Raw genomic sequence first — 17,233 nt, 5'->3', positions numbered from 1 at the left:
CACCATATTGGCCCTGCGCCCATCAAGTGGTACTATTCCCATCATTAATGAATCCCTAAAAATTGTATACAATGTCTTTGAAATTACAGAGCTCAATCTGGTCCAGGTGTTTTATCCACCTTTATTCTGTCTAAATTTTTCTGGACCATATCACTTTTGAGCCATTGTGGATTTGGGGCTTTGTCACTACAACCCCCATTATGGACATGAGCTCCCCCATGCTCCATTGTATACACAGAGCTGAAGAAAGCATTTAATAAAATAGCCTTCTCTTTGTCCCCAGTCACCCACTCTAGATTAGATTATTTTGTAAAGGGCCTACATGCTCAGACGTGACTCTTTTACTATTAATATATTTGAAGATTTTTTGGGGGTTTGTCCTACTATCTTTTGCAATCTGTCGTTCGTTTTGAATTTTTGCATCCTTGATTTCCTTTTTACATATCCTGTTATATTCTTTGTAACATTTAAAAGACATTAGTCGGTGAGAGGAGAGATGTTGATCTGGAGCTGGTCCTCCTGCTGCATCTGTGAGATGGGGAGAGGAGAGATGTTAATCGGGAGCCGGTCAGCTGCTGGTTTTTCCGCATGCTCATCTGACAGAAGCTGGCCAAACCGGCTGATGCAGCCTGACATTTGGCACGTGTTAAACTTTAGGTTTAAAGGATGGATTGTATTATAGTGGGACAAAAAACTCCCTAACCTGATCCTAAGTGCCCAAATGGTGTGTTGGACCTGAACAAGCATGGAGAGTTTATAATTCCTTGACATCTGTACAGAATCCAACAGAATAATAAAGAAGATTATTTAACCTGTATCTAAAACCAAAGCCTTTGCTTTTTAGTTTTAGATAGAGTGAAAAATAGTTTGAAAACCTTGTTAGGTCTTTTTTTGCTGTTCCCGCTAGGGAGATTCATGTTCCATATTTAGTATTTTCTCTTAGTTTCTCTAAGTCAAAATAACAGAAAATTTACCATCAAAAACTTACTGTAATTTTCCTTTCCTGATGGCCTCCATGGCAGCATACGTTTGGGTAGCCCCACCCTGGCTCCTACCCCATAAGACCCCACTCCCATAAATTTTCAGGCTGAGCTAGAGGCTGTGTTCCATAACTAGCCTACTCATGACTCTTGGAGGAAACGCTGCCATGGAGTCCATCAGGAAAAGAAAAATAACGGTAAGGATTTGATAGTACCTTTTCAGTTTTCCTGACAGACTTCCATGGCAACATACATATGAGAACTAACTACCCCTAAAAAACACGGGTGGGATGTCAGAAAAGTAGAGTTTTAGGCATAGCCAACAGAAACCCTATGGATAGATATTAACAGCATAAGGAAGTTGGCTACACCCCACAATGAGCCTGAACAGCTTTAATGGAAGACATTTCATACAACTATTCCTGGCACCCTTTCACAGGGAGTCCACGAAGCCTACGCACTCCTGGATGAGTGTGTGGTGACTGCTTCTGTAGGAACCAAACCCTAAGCTTTATAAGCCTAATGGCTAACTGGAATTACCCATTCAGCAAAAATTGTGGATGACATTTCTACTAACGCTAAAAAAAGCTGTATCTTGAGAGCATGCTCGAAGTATCCTAATATCCATGGCATGGAACCAGTCATTCTTGGTGGTCCTACATATGGGGGAAACAAATCCATTGTTCTCATAGAATGCCAAAGCCACCTCAGATTTCCGCCCAGTATAGATATAAACACTACCCGTACTGGGCAGAAAGCCACAAGGATCCGATCCCAGCAAACCTCCTGACAGGAAAAAGAACCCATAGAAAGGCTGCCTTCATGACAGACTTTACTCAAAACTGGACTGAAAGAGATTCCATCTGATGCAGCAAGCTGTCAAGGATCCTTTAAAGGCTTTGATTCTGGCCAAGCTTCCTGCTGAGGATGTCCTAGAGCAGTAGTTCTCAACCTGGGGGTCCGGACCCCCTCAGGGGTCAAATGATGATTTGCCAGGGGTCACCAAATCCTGGGCTGTTCCTGAAGCCCGCACCGCTTCCAGCTTTTATGCGGTCGCCCAGCTGGGCTGTTCATGGAGCCCACAGCTACCCACTCAGCCTCTTTGCAGCGGCCCATTCAGTTCACGGCATGGCTGGGGGGCAGAGACTAGAGGTCCACTGACGTGAGGATTGTAAGGTGGGAGGGGCTGGAGGAGACCCTATCTCCTGATTTCAGCATTGGTGTCACTGCTATGAAACACCACAAAGTCGGAGACACAGTGGGTAACACTACCCGTGATTATAGTTCCCATTAAAAGTCCCCACTACAGTTCTCAGATCAGCAGATGACCTTGATCAAGAGCACCTAATTTGGCTGTTCAGAAATCCCCCAGCATTACTACTCATCCCATTCCCCCCCCACCAAGGAGTAGGAGAAGGAAATAAAAAAAGGGAGTACATGGAAGGGAGAGGAAAAGAGGGGCAGGAAGAAAGAAAGAATAGGAGAAAAAACAAAAAAGATGGCTAGATAGAGGGGTGGGGAAGAATTAATTAGGATAGCCAGAGATTTTAGGGAAAGAAAGGAGAACAAAGAGAAAGAGTGGTACATCCTAAAATGTACCATATGAGGTTTTAATACTGTATGAGTAAAAGGGACTCACGGAGCGCAAAATTTCCTTGGGTTATGCTGCGTCATTTTTCGGCATGTAAAAAACGCCTTTTTAAAGTCATTTTAAAATGATCGTGTGTGGGCTTCACATCATTTTTCGGGTTCTGAAAAACCAAAAAAAAAAATTCGAACATGCTGCATTTTTTAACGACGTTTTAAACAATGTCGTTTTTTTTCGGGTTGTAAAAAATGATCGTGTGTGGGCCTAAAACGACGTGAAAAACCCGCGCATGCTCAGAAGCAAGTTATGAGACGGGAGCGCTCGTTCTGGTAAAACTACCGTTCGTAATGGAGTAAGCACATTCATCACGCTGTAACAGACAGAAAAGCGCAGATCGTCTTTTACTAACACGATATCGGCTAAAGCAGCCCGAAGGGTGGCGCCATCCGAATGGAACTTCCCCTTTATAGTGCCGTTGTACGTCACCGTGCTTTGCTAGAGCATTTTTTTTAACGATCGTGTGTGGGCAATGTCGTTTTAATGATGAAGTTGGAAAAAACTTGGTTTTTTTTTTAGAGGCTGAAAAACTTTGTTTTTTACATGCCGAAAAATTATCATGTGTACGCGGCATTAGGGTCGCAAATTGTTTGTCTTGCTTTGGGTGCTGACAACCCACGCTACAAAAATAATTTTACTGTTGGGGGTCCCCACAACTTGGGAAATTTTATTAAGGGGTCACGGCACTAAATGGTTGAGAACCACTGTCCTAGAGAGATTGACATCATGGCTCAGTCCTTACTCCAACTGGACTGGAGGGGATCCAACCTCTAGCTGTAAGTCACCAAAGGATCCTTCCTAGCCTAAAGCTTTGATCTTGGCAAACTTCCTGGCTGAAAAGATAGCCCTTAGGCCGGGTACACACGGGCAAACATGTACGATGAAACCGGTCCGTCGGACCGTTTTCACCGTACATGTCTGCCCGGGGACTTCTGTACGATGGCTGTACTAACCATCGTACAGAAGTCCGCGCGTAAACAATACGCGGGGCGTGTCCGCGCCGTCGCCGCGACGATGACGCGGCGACGTGGGCGGGCCTGCCTTTTAAATGCTTCCAAGCATGCGTCGAAGTCATTCGACGCATGCGAGGGACGTCGGGCGCTCGGACATGTACGGTAGGTCTGTACAGATGACCATACATGTCCGAGCGGGCAGGATTCCGGCGGACGGTTTTAAAACAAGTCCAGGAATATTTGCCCGCTGGGAAAAGGCCCGGCGGGCAAATGTTTGCTGGAATTCTGCCCGCTCGCGCCTACACACGACTGAACATGTATGCTGAAACTGGTCCGCGGACCAGTTTCAGCATACATGTTTGGTCGTGTGTATGGGGCCTAAGAGTGCATGTTTTCATAGCTCAGTCTTTATCCATGCTGGACTGCAAAAAGATCTCATCTGGAGTTGGCAAGGAAGTCCAGAGCAAGTAGTAAACCCCACCTAGATAGTCTTGGCTCTCCTTAGAGCAGTGGTTCTCAACCGTACTAGTGCCGTGACCCCTTGATAAAATTTCCCAAGTTGTGGGGACCCCTAACAGTAAAAATTTTCGTAGTGTGGGTTGTCAGCACCCAAGGCAAAACAAGTAATTTACGCCCCTAACCCTTACGTTTGTGAAGTATTAAAACCCCTTATGGTACATTTTAGTATGTACCACTCTTTGTTCTCCTTTCTTTCCCTTTTATCTCTCTATCCTAATTTCTTCTTTCTTTTTTTTCCCCATTCCTCAATCTAGCCGTCTTTCTTGCTCTCTTTATCTTTCTCTCCCTTTTTATTTGTTGTTCCCCCTCTTTTCCTTTCCTTTCCACGTATTCTCTATTTTTATTCCTTCCCCTACTCCTTGGGGGTGGGAGAGTTGGGATGAGTGGCAGTGCTGGTGGGAGAGTTCTGATCAGCCAACATAGGTGCTCTTGATCAAGGTCATTTGCTGATCTGAGAACTGTAGTGGGGACTTTTAATGGGAACTATAATCACAGGTGGTGTTACTCACTATGTCTCACACTTCACATTCCTCACCAGTCAGCTGACCTAGAGTCTCTGCCCCCTCAGCCATGTTGTGAACTAAATGGGCGGCTGCAAAGAGGCTGAGTGGGCGGCTGTGGGCTCCAGGGACAGCCCTGCTGGGTGGCTGCAAAAGAGGTGCAGGCTTCAGGAACAGCCCAGGATTTGGTGACCCTTGGCAAATCATCATTTGACCCCCAAGTTGAGAACCACTGCCTTAGAGTCTCAGATGCAGCCCCCCATCAAAGTATTGGATAAGTAAGGGATAGTCTAACCATGAGACATTGGATATGACAGGGACTGCAGAGATCTGCCCTCTAAGGCCGGGTACTAACGAGCAAACATGTACGATGAAACCGGTCCGTCGGACCGTTTTCACCGTACATGTCTGCCCGAGGGCTTCTGTACGATGGCTGTACTAACCATCGTACAGAAGTCCGCGCGTAAACAATACGCGGGGCGTGGCCGCGTCGTCACTGCGACGATGACACGGCTCATTCGACGCATGCGAGCGACGGCGGGCGCTCGGACATGTACGGTAGGTCTGTACTGACGACCGTACATGTCCAAGCGGGCAGGATTCCAGCGGACGGTTTTAAAACACGTCCAGGAATATTTGTCTGCTGGGAAAAGGCCCGGCGGGCAAATGTTTGCTGGAAATCTGCCCACTCGCGCCTACACACGACCAAACATGTATGCTGAAACTGGTCCGCGGACCAGTTTCAGCATACATGTTTGGTCGTGTGTACGGGGCCTTAGAGAGCTTTAGAATCAGTTGAAGTCCAGAATGCACCTGACCAGAGGACCAGAGGACGGAAGCAAAGAAAACAAACTTAACAAGCTCTATTCAAATCCTTTTGTAGGATTGATAGATGTTTGCTTAAAGAAACAACAGTCAAACCTGATCAGTCTCTTCCTGCCAGGATGAGAAACTGGAAGAGATGAACAAGAGTGAAAGATCTCATCCGAGAGAAAGGACTTCAATCCAATATCCTGGTATCAAAGGCAGGAACCAATGTCTGCTTGGCCAGTGGGAAATTACTGAAAAAATTGCCATGGTCATTAGCAACAGACCCCCCAACAACTGTATATGGATCAAACTGGAAGCATATGGCCGTGAGATCTTTCCTAAACTCAGACACAGCATCCTCTCCAAGTCGAGGGTTTGAGGCTGACGTTTGGTAAATCAAAGCTTTAGCTCCATCCACATATTTCCCATACTCCCAGCCTCATATGTCCATGGACATTACACTAATATCTAGACTTAATGGATGTTTTGTGGTTTGGGGCGGGTGTGATGAGAATTCATCCATTTAATATTAAGTTTCCTCTGTGAATGCTAGTCCTAAGTATAGCAATTGTTGTACACAGTATACACATGAAACAAGACACCTATTATAGTTCTAGGTATCTATTTTAACTTCAGTTACGTCCTATTAGCAGCCTTCATTGTATCTTATTATGTCCACTAACATGGACTTAAAAAAAATGGAAGTCTGTTTACTTCCGGTTTGGGCATATTTAGCCGGCGGCCCGACAGCCAATAGAAATCCCCTGATGAAGTCACGAGGTGCGTGACGTAACGCCGTAGGGAGTCAAGACCGAGGAAACACTCGCACAAGCCGGAGGCCATCGGACGTAAGGCAGCAATTTTAAACGCCATGTCTGCTTTTCATTTATAAATGTTGTTTGTACTTTTTATCGTTTTTGTGCTACCTTGCTTTTGATGCAAATAAAACCTCTGGATACTTAATCTACTACACCATTGGAGGCAATCCTTTTTTTCTCCCCTTCCCACTGCATCCCCTATTGGACCATCAATATCCAGATCCTTTGGAGGCGCACAGTAATTGGAACAGCTTGAACTAAGTGACCCTAGGAGAGATGTGATCAGAGACCTGGAGGGATAACACTATATGCAAACATATAGCACCTTCAAGGTAAGGGCACTACAACACTTGTGTGGATTTTCAACCGCTGTCTGAACATAGAAGTCTGAATTTTGGAACATCTTACCATTTCTGCTAATAGACTGTTATATCATTGTTTCATTGTTATATATATTTTTTTCATTATGTGTACACATCACAGTGTCTTTTTAGATACATAGGGGGCTAGACATCCCCAACACCTAGAGGATCTCACTGTATCTAAATATATATATATATTTTGGACACATTTTGCACATATTTGAGTTTGGTCACTCATTTTTTTCCTTGTTTGTGGCTAATACGGTTCACTTACGTTTTGTCTATATATTTATACACCTTGGTTGTGATTTATCACATATCTGGAGCGCTTATCATTTATTTACCCTGTTTCTATTTTTATGTGTTATGTGAACACTTTTAGATATAGCTGCCCCAGGTATAATTTGTACACTATTTTTTCATATTTTGTTTACTCACAGTAGCGCATCGGAACCTATTATATAATATTTCCTATGGTATTATAGTCTGGAGACTGTCTAGGCCACTCCAGGACCTTAATGTGCCTCTTCTTGAGCCACTCCTTTGTTGCCTTGGCCGTGTGTTTTGGATCAATGCCCTGGCTGAGGGAAGAAGGTTCTCACCCAAGATTTGTCAGTACATGGCCCCATCCATCACCCTTTGATGTGGTAAAGTTGTGCTGTCCCCTTAGCAGAAAAAGACCCCCAAAGCATAATGTTTCCACCTCCATGTTTGATGGTGGGGATGGTGTTCTTGGGGTCATAGGCAGCATTCCTCCTTCTCCAAACACGACGAGCTGAGTTGATGCGAAAGAGCTTGATTTTAGTCTCATCTGACCACAACACTTTCACCCAGTTCTCCTCTGAATCATTTAAATGTTCATTAGCAAACTTCAGACGGACCTGTACATGTGCTTACTTGAGCAGGCGGACCTTGCAGGTGCTGCAGAATTCCATTCCTTCACGGCGTAGTTTATTACCAATTGTTTTCTTGGTGTCTATGGTTCTTGTTCTCTTGAGATCATTGACAAGATTCTCAGTGTAGTTCTGGATGGATTCCTCACTGTTCTCATGATCATTGAAACTCCACAAGGTGAGATCCTGCATGGAGCCCCAGACCAAGGGAAATTTATAGTTATTTTGTGTTTCTTTTATTTGCTAATTATCGCACCAACTGTTGTCACTCTCTCACCGAGCTGTTTGATGACTCGTGCATGCGCAGTAGGGAACCAGGAGTGAAGCCGAAAGTCTTCACTGCCTGGTTCCCTTACCAGAAATGGCGACGGCAGCACCCGGGAGTCGATCCGAAGATTGGCTTCGGGTGCCAACATCATGGGCTCCCTGGACAGGTAGGTTTTTCCATAAATTAAAAGTCAGCAGCTACAGTATTTGCTGCTGACTTTAATTTTTTTCCCAGGCGGGACTCCACTTTAAAGGAAAATGGTTGTCTTTTGTGTTGCTTGCCTATAAGTTGCTTTGAGGGTCTTATAAGTTGCATTGAGTTGCTTGTGCATGCACATTGTCTTGTATGAGCACAGCAGTTCAGATGCAAAGGCTTTGTGCACAATTGTGTTGTAATAAAGGGGTTAAAACACAACTATACCAAATCCACTGGTATTTGATTTATGATTCTTTTTAAGCCTTCTGAGGCGCCAGTGATAACACACACACACACACACACACACAAAATCATTAATGTTTTCTTGATTTATTAAGTCTTTGTGACAGAAATGGAAATGGTGGTTTTGGTTACAAATGTAGCAATTTAAAAAAAATCCAATTTTGTCAAGGAGCACCAGGGCTGCAGGCATGTTATGGACTGCCAAGCCATGAATTGATGATCAGATGGCATCTTTATATCAATAAAGCGAGGTGCATGAATCATGTTTCTCTGTTTACCACAGTTTACCTAATAAGGCTACTGGACAAATCAGCTTAGAGATAAATACATGGACATATGTAGCACAATACAATACAATACAAAGAAATACAAAAGTAATAAAAAGACACCAACTGGTTGAAGACAAGCTAGTCATTGAATAAAGTTCAAGTAGCACTGTGCTTCAATATGCAGTTCTTGAACAAGAGAAATACACATTTCTGCCGCTAGAGAGCACTGCAGGGGAAAGGCTCCAGTTTAGTTTACTTGTGGGCTCCATCTTGTATCTCATACAGTTGGGTGATTGTTGGGATACAGTTGATGATTGGCCTCAATTGACAGATAAGAGGGTGTCTGACAAATTAGTTTATATTTTTTTAACCTCTGCATCATTCCTATTAATGTTCTCCACCATCACAGCATAGTATTTATCTATAGTCTGGTCAGTAAATATTTATTTTTATTTTCCTCCTCTCAGTAAAATGGTGAGAACAACATCTAGATTTTGGAAACATTTCCACAGTGCAGTTTCTGCTGAGAGCAAAGCTAAAATGTGCAAATATTGTGGGAAGAAATATTATTTTCCAAATGCTACAAGGATGGAAAAACACATCCTGGCATGCCAAAAGTTCCCTTAAGACTTTAAAAACACTTTATGGAATGAAATGACGAGGACCAGAATGAAAGTGCGAAAAGCTTTTCCTTCCAGAGTTCTCATTCCAGAAACACTCTTTCTGCTGCTCCTGGATCATCACAAAGTGTTTCTTCACCAGCAGCATCTTCAGGTAAGAAATTGTTACAAACCACAGCCTCCCAAAAATATACAATCCCTTCATTTATAGATAAAATGACACCTGAATATCAGGAGAACATTCATCAAGCTTTTGCAAGAGCAATGTATGTGTCTGGATCAGCATTGTCAATAACTGAAAATGCATATTAACAGGAAGCTTTTATATAATTATGAGGGGAAAGGGGGGTGGTTATCTGTTCTAATATATAGGTTCTTAACATATGCAGTCTTTATTCAATTTGTAATAAAAAAAGACAATTTTAAAAAAGCAAGTTTTGTTTATTTACTGAACAAGCTGTACTTTTATTTCAAGCATAAATACACTGCATTTCACCTTCCAGTGTAACAAAATAACTTTCAATTTGTAAAACTATTCCACACTGATTTTTTTTTTTAATTTTTCAAAAAAAAAAAAAAAATTTTACCGGGAAAAAAACCCATAAAACTATATATTTTTTTTTTCCCAAAGCTTTAAAATTTCCAGAGATTTTAAATCTCTAGATTAGACACCTGACATTTCTATGCTGCAGTTTAGAAATGTTTACAGGCCTTGTCACGCCCTCACTTTGCTCTGTCCTTCTACCATTATGTTATTTGCAAGTGATTGGCTCCTTTAGCTATTTCCTGAAAAGTCCTGAGGACTGGAACTTTGGACTTTATACACACAACCGAAATGTTTAACTATTTTGTTCTGGAAAGAAATAGATATGATTAAATTAAGAAGGTCAAGTTGCAGCAGTAGACATCCTGAAAGATTTATTGACTGTACGCTTAGTAGTGGGGAGAGACATCAACATACAGTACTACAGCTTCCCATGCCTATTTTATTCATCCCACACACAAGCCATGCTCTAAGACATAGAGGTCAATGTGAAAGAGAGGGCCATTCATGACCACTAACTGAATTGTATATATCTCAATAAAAACGAAAAATTCCCTTTTAATGTGAAAGTTTGATCAGTCATCTAAAGATCGTGTGAATAGAGCCATTAACAGATTTGAGCAACTGTTGCAGGAAAATAAAACCACTAGGATGGAAGCACCTGAATACAGAATTAGAAAAAATGACGTGCTAAATAGCAATCTAAATTAACAGTATTTGTACTTATTCACATACAGGAATTTCCGGAGACTGTGCTCATTGTGCTGCATTCGTCCTCTATGGGAAACTTGTTCCACTATCTCCTTCCTTTTAGGTGCTTTGAAGCTTCCTGTATCCTTTCAACACCAGACACGATGTACTCGCAGACTTTTTTTTAAGTTCTTTATTTAGCTTTTCCATGAGAGAGCTGAAATACAAGTGGTGCAAGCTGATAACTGACATAGCAACATGAAGCAAAAAAAAGAATACAAGTAAAATGGAAGTTATTGCCATTACAAGCTCTATAGAAAAGAATTGAAGATTTATAAGAAAATCACTAATATGCCTAATGAGTGGTATAGCCCTATCAAAGTTTCACTAGAGAGCTGGGTTCTCTGGTACGAAATAATTTTATGGGGATTACAAAAATTCTATTTTATTGGGGTCCATTGAAAAACACGGGGGGGGGGGGGGGGCTGATTTACTAAAACTGGAGAGTGCAAAATCTGGTGCAGCTGCACATGGTAGCCAATCAGCTTCTAACTTTAGCTTGTTCAATTAAGCTTTGACAAAAAGAAAACATGAAAGTTGGTTGCTATGCAGAGCTGCACCAGATTTTGCACTCTCCAGTTTTAGTAAATCAACCCCAGGAAGTCTTTAACCTTTGGGATGTCCAAATTAGGGGTGGACAACACAGCAAACACTAACAGGACCATGAAAAATAACAGAAAACTGGGGATTGCCTGCAGCCCAAAGAGCCACCGAAAGAACCTTATACCAGAATTGTGTATCAGGTGAGGCCACAACGTCCACCTCATAGAGGACATGTGAACAGAGGTCTAGGTTTCAACCTTGCAAATCTGGTGAAATGTTGCCTGATATCGAAAATGTCAGGTCACCTGAGTCCAGGTGACAGATGCACTCCGTAGGAGTCAGGAGTGCACTGCTAAGGTAGTGAACCCTAGGACTGACTGCTGCGGATTGAACTCTAGGAGGTTCAGGAAGGCAGGTCCACTGAAGCATCAACATAGATCCCACTGGGAGCTAGAGCATAGATTCCCTAGGGCGTGGAATCTAAGAGCCAGCAGGTGTTCACCAGAGCCTCTAGTGTTGAGAATGGACTACACTGCAACTGGCTCCAGGTTGTGGCCCTTAGGGTCTCCCAGCTCACGCTCAGGGTAGACTACAGGAGAAAGAGGAAAGAAGCAGCAGCCTTGAACAACAAGAATAGTCAGGAGATTAGCCAAAATGTCAGGGCAACAAGCAGATAGGGATATTTGAAGAACACGCCAAAGGTCAGGGTATGAAGCAGACAAGGACAGTCAAGAACAAGCCAAAGTCGGTAAACAGGATGAGACGTAGGACACAGAGCAATGAGCACACGGAAGCCAAAACACACAATTTTGATCAGCAGGGCTGGCTTACAGTGCACAGGTTAATATAGTGTTCTCTGATAAGGGCTGAGGTGGAGCCATGCTTTGAGGAGAGATTACTTAAAGCGGTGGTTCCCCCTTAAAACAAATGTCTAACAATACATTCAGAAGCCTGATTACACTGCGGGTAGGCTGGCTTTTTTTTTTTTTTTCGTACATACCTCGATATCGCCGTTTCATACTTCGACTTCCGGGTATGAGTCTTGTGGCGGTGGGCGTTCCTAGTTGATTGACGTTCCTCCGACCGACGCATACTTGACGTCACGACTTTCCGAAAGAAGCCGAACGTCGTTGCGCAGGCGCCGTATAGAGCCGACTCTATACGGCGCCTGCGCAATGACGTTCGGCTTCTGTCGGAAAGTCGTGACGCGCAGTATGCGCCGGTCGGAGGAACGTCAATCAACTAGGTCCAGCAAGGCTCATACCCGGAAGCCGAGGGATTAAACGGCGATATGCGATATGTTCGAGGTATGTACGAAAAAAAAAAAAAAGCCAGCCTACCCGCAGTGTAAGCAGTCTTCCGAATGTATTGTTAGGAATTCGATTCTTGAAACCATAAGCTTGGTCTGCCTGAACCATCTAGAACATGTTGGAACAAGAAACTGGTGCTTCCTTAAGCAAAATTCACCCAGTTCAACAGGGGCCAGTTTAATTTCAATCAATCTATGGACTAGTGTGAAACTAGTTTTTCTCAATCAGCGCCGCCGGTTACATCTGGCGGTGCTTATTGTACTCTCACGGCAGGGAAGTCTCCTTGAAGTCAGAATACAATAGCACAGTAGGAGGGTTTTCCCCATCCACATCAGGTGTGTGGATGAAAGAATCAAGTTATTTTCTGCATAGCAGCTTCTTTAAGCTTTTTAAAGATCAGCAATACAGTATACTTTGAGAAATCAACTTGAACTTTAAAGGTTCAGCCTTTCTCACATAATCTTCATTGTGAGTCTCCCAAGATTGGGTTCTTATTCAGAGTCTCTCTCAGACTCAAAGGGCCACCTTTTCTCCAAGATACAAACTTAAGCCCTGTACACACGATCGGTTTGTCTGATGAAAACGGACCGATGGACCGTTTTCATCGGACAAACCGATCGTGTGTGGGCCCCATCGGTTTGTTTTCCACCGGTGAAAAAAAATAGAACATGTTTTAAAATTCTCCTATGGATAAAAAAAACGATAGAAAAAAACGATCGTCTGTGTGGGAGTCCATCGGTCAAAAATCCATGCATGCTCAGAATCAAGTCGACGCATGCTCGGCAGCATTGAACTTTATTTTTCTCAGCACGTCGTAGTGTTTTGCGTCACCGCGTTGGACACGGTCGGATTTTTGAACGATGGTGTGTAGGCAAGACTGATGAAAGTCAGCTTCATCGGATAGCCGACGAAAAATCCATCGGATTGTGTGTACAGGGCTTTACATGGTAAATGTTAGGGGTAGCCTGTTGCCATCTTTCTTCTCCCCAAGACTCCTCCCACACCAGCATTTAAAAGGGGTAAAGACAAACAGATAATGGAAATTGGCGCAATAGTTGTTACTTAACCCTTTAGTTATCTATATGAAGCAAAACAAAAAGTCATGTATTAATAGTCCTTCCAATCATGGGGTCTTTGGGGCTCTAATGATTGTCTGTAGCTCAAGGCAAGCCTCTGGAAGGGAAGTAGAAGCAATCTCCAGGACCATGCAAAAGAAAAAGGGTACAGAGGCACCTCTTAGTGCAGACTGATTAACACATTTATTTTGCACAAAGTAGATAGCAATTCACATTTTTGTGACTAAAACAGTCATTTATGTATAGTCCACTGTCCATGGGACAACAATAACGCTGTGCCGCTTGTACCGCCACTCAGCTGGGTTCAGGTGCTCCACTCAGCTAGGTCTGACTGCTGGCTGTTTGTGTAGATGGATCCATGAGAGAGGGCTTGAATGCTCTTGGAGCGCATTGTTAAGTGTGATGACATCACAGGATGTGCCGCAACGCGTTTCCGAGCATGCACACTGGAAGTGGTCTATCAGTATGCGCTCCTTTGTCAAGCTGGTATTATTGAGCTATGGATGCCTTAAATATACTGCTATCTAATGGTGCTATTTGGAACTACACCAGAGGTAGACAATATAACATTCCACAGGGGATCTTTTTCTACAGAGCCCCATGTGGCTATAGGGTGATGCCTACGATGTGGGGTGGTGGGTAGTAAGTATATATTTATTGCATACAAGTCAATATATGTATTTTTCCACAATGTTCCATCGACTTGACACTGCACTTCTAGAGCATTCCAGCCCTCACTCATGGACAAAGGACCCAGCTGAGTGGTGATACAAGCAGCATCCAGGCATTGTTGTCCCATGGACAGTGGACTATACATACCGTAGATGCCTGTTCTATCCATGAAAATTTGAGTTGCTCTCTTACTTTGTGCTAAATAAATATGTTAATCAATATGCACGTAGAGGCACCTCTGTACCCTTCTTCATTTAAAGAGTGTACATACTGCACCCACCAACTACACCCAGGAGTGGGACCTTACTAAAAGGATAACTAACACCCTACAAGTGCTTAGTATGCCTGCTGGAAATTAATCATCATATCCCAGCACTGGAAGGGAAAGTGCTAATTAATCACTTGGCTTCTGTTTTTTAAATCCAGTACAACGACTTTCTGTTTTGCAACACATTTTTATCCTTTTCTGTTCACAACATCCTACATGCTGTATTTTCTTTTCAATGTAATCTCTAGGAAAGGAGTAAAATATAGTTGGAATGTTTTTTTAAGCAGTTTGAAAAACCGAGGGTGGATGTATATGTAGCACAACAGCATCTAGGATATTATCTTCTTTCAAGACAGGCTACATGGTACAGCAGGGGAAAATAATGATCAGGTATCAAAGAACAAACCCAAAGCAACCACGGCTGCATGTTAAATAAAAAAGTACAAGAAGATCTATTGATGGCTTAAAGAGAAAAAGAATGAAGAAACCACTAGCCACAATCTGATCTCCTTTGAATCACATTTGATAAATCAATGGTCAGGTATCTCTAGACTGTCAATTAACTCCATTGGAAACATGCTTGATGCAGTGCAGCTTCAGCATTAGCTAACAGCTGGTGCGAAGGCAGGAAATCGATCCTTGTGCTTTCAGGCCATGCCATTGATTACATTTTATACATTTCAGCTGACTTTGGGATTAAGAGGAGCTCAAAACATTACAGTTTAACTTCTCTAAAGCACACTAAGAACTATCAGCACAGAATGGTAGTGTTACTCTGGTGATAAGGGGCTTTAGGCAGCATTTGGAATAGCGCTACTGTCTAAAATAGATCCCAGTATCTATTCGCTTAATAAAAAAGTGGACTTCCAGGAATTCAGAATACAAGCATATCTTTCATACACTCTTGATGGGTGAACTCACTGATAAGTATAGCGGTGTGGCAGAGGTTGCAAGGTGAATGTTTAGACACAAAGAGGTGCCCGCTGTACCATCCGAGTCATATATAGTAGCATTACTGTGACTAAGGATACACAATAATGTTACTATTTAATACTACTCTATTTTACTATACCACTAAAGAAGTTAAGATGTTAGTATTGGATAATATTCTACTCCTGCTTTCATTTAGTTATCTTAAGCCTCGTACACACGACCGGTTTTCCTGCCAATAAAACTACGGGGGGAGCTTTTGGCCGGGAAAACTGGCCACGTGTATGCTTCCTCTCAGTTTTTCAGACAGGAAAACTGCCGGGAATCCCAGCGGGAAAATAGAGAACCCGGTAATTTTCCAATGGGGAAACACTGCGAGGGAGCATACACACGGCCGAGATTCCCGGCCAAAGCTCTCCCCGCAGTTTTCCCGGCGGGAAAACCTCTCGTGTGTACACAGGGAAACTTACCGAGCAGGTTATCGGGTTTCCCGTCGGGATTCCCGGCAGACTTTATACCGCCGGGTATCACGGTTGTGTGTACAGGGCTTTACTGGAGAAAAATGTCCAATATTTTTTTACTTCATTGTACCTAATATGAGGCTCCATTCACAAAGCGAGCTGTATCTTACCGCATCCGAGTATGCAGTACGATACTACACAGCGTTTTTCTAAATTGTTGGGGGGGGGGGGCATTCACTAAAAAAACACTACTAAAATACTGCATGCCCTATCTTATGAAGTCATGCAGTATTTTAGTAGTGCAAGCCTGTGTTAATTTACCACCCGCGGTAGCCAGCGTCCTTAACAAGCAGTGTAAATAGCTGGCTGTTAAAAAGCATGCATCCATAACAACCAGTATCAACAGCTGGCAGCTGCTGTGTCCTTAACAACCAACGAGTCATCAACTTCAGCAGGGTTCTCCACTGACTGCAGAATGTAAAGAAAAGAATCGCCTGTAAAATAAGAAAATAAACAGCGTGGGATCCCCCCCAATATCCATCCTAGACCCTTTTCTGACCAAGCTGCCTAGCAGGCCAGGAGAGGGGGAGATGATCGAGCACTCCCCCCCCCCTGCATTTTACCAGGCCACATGTCCTCAACGTGGGAGGGTGCTTTGGGGCAGGTGGTGCTCTGACCCTCCCAAAGCATTTTTCCCCATATTGATGTGGAGGGGGGGTTTGTCAGAATCTGGAATCCCTTTTAACAAGGGGGTCTCCAGATTGTATACCGAAAAAATGCTCAAAAGTAAATAAGGCAGACACAATTTTTGACAAGTCCTTTATTTGAAAAAAGTCTCATGGTGTAGACCCATCGTCAATCACGCTCTGCTCCTGTGGAATGACAGCCTCGCCTCCCTATGCTAAAAAAACTAAGGGGTGAGACCACCCAATGATGTCACTGGGTGGCCCATTCCCTTATGACATCAACTGCGGCATGCTGGGTCGATGACATGCTCTTGCTGCAATATTCACCTAGTCTCCAGAGCTGCCCGCAGGACTGATTTATTTTCACCACTAGATGTTTCTTGAGCTTCATTTAACCTGAAAGACAGAGGGTATACTGTTAGTACAGAGTGTCATGGACCTGCCTTAAGAGGGGACATCACCACAACACCATACACTTACCTTCAATAAGGCAGAGAGCAGCACAGGCATCATCACATCAATGCCTCTCTCTCTCTGCATCATTGAGCAAATAGAAAGAGAACCTTGGATGTCAAGTGACCAGCCTGAAGACTTAAGAAAAAGATAAGGATAAAGAAAAGCAGATATTTGTGTGAGGCCCAGGAGAGGATGGGCTGGGGGCAAAGCCTGGAATTTAAGATTTACTTCCAATTGTTGATTAGATTAAAGCTGAATAAAGCTAAACACAAGGCAGATATATAAGATGAATCTCTGCATTAATTAGACACTAAGGGGCAGATCCACAAAGCACTTACGCCGGCGTATCTCGAGATGCGCGGCGTAAGTGTAAATATGCGCCGTCGTATCTATGCGCCGTATCCACAAAACGAGATACGCCTGAAAAATACGTTTTTCCGACTAGCGTAATTTTTCTGCACC

This window comes from Rana temporaria, chromosome 5, assembly GCF_905171775.1.
Source record: "Rana temporaria chromosome 5, aRanTem1.1, whole genome shotgun sequence".
Lineage (NCBI taxonomy): Eukaryota > Metazoa > Chordata > Amphibia > Anura > Ranidae > Rana > Rana temporaria.
The sequence above is the reverse complement of the archived record's forward strand: the minus strand, read 5'-3'. Positions refer to the sequence as shown.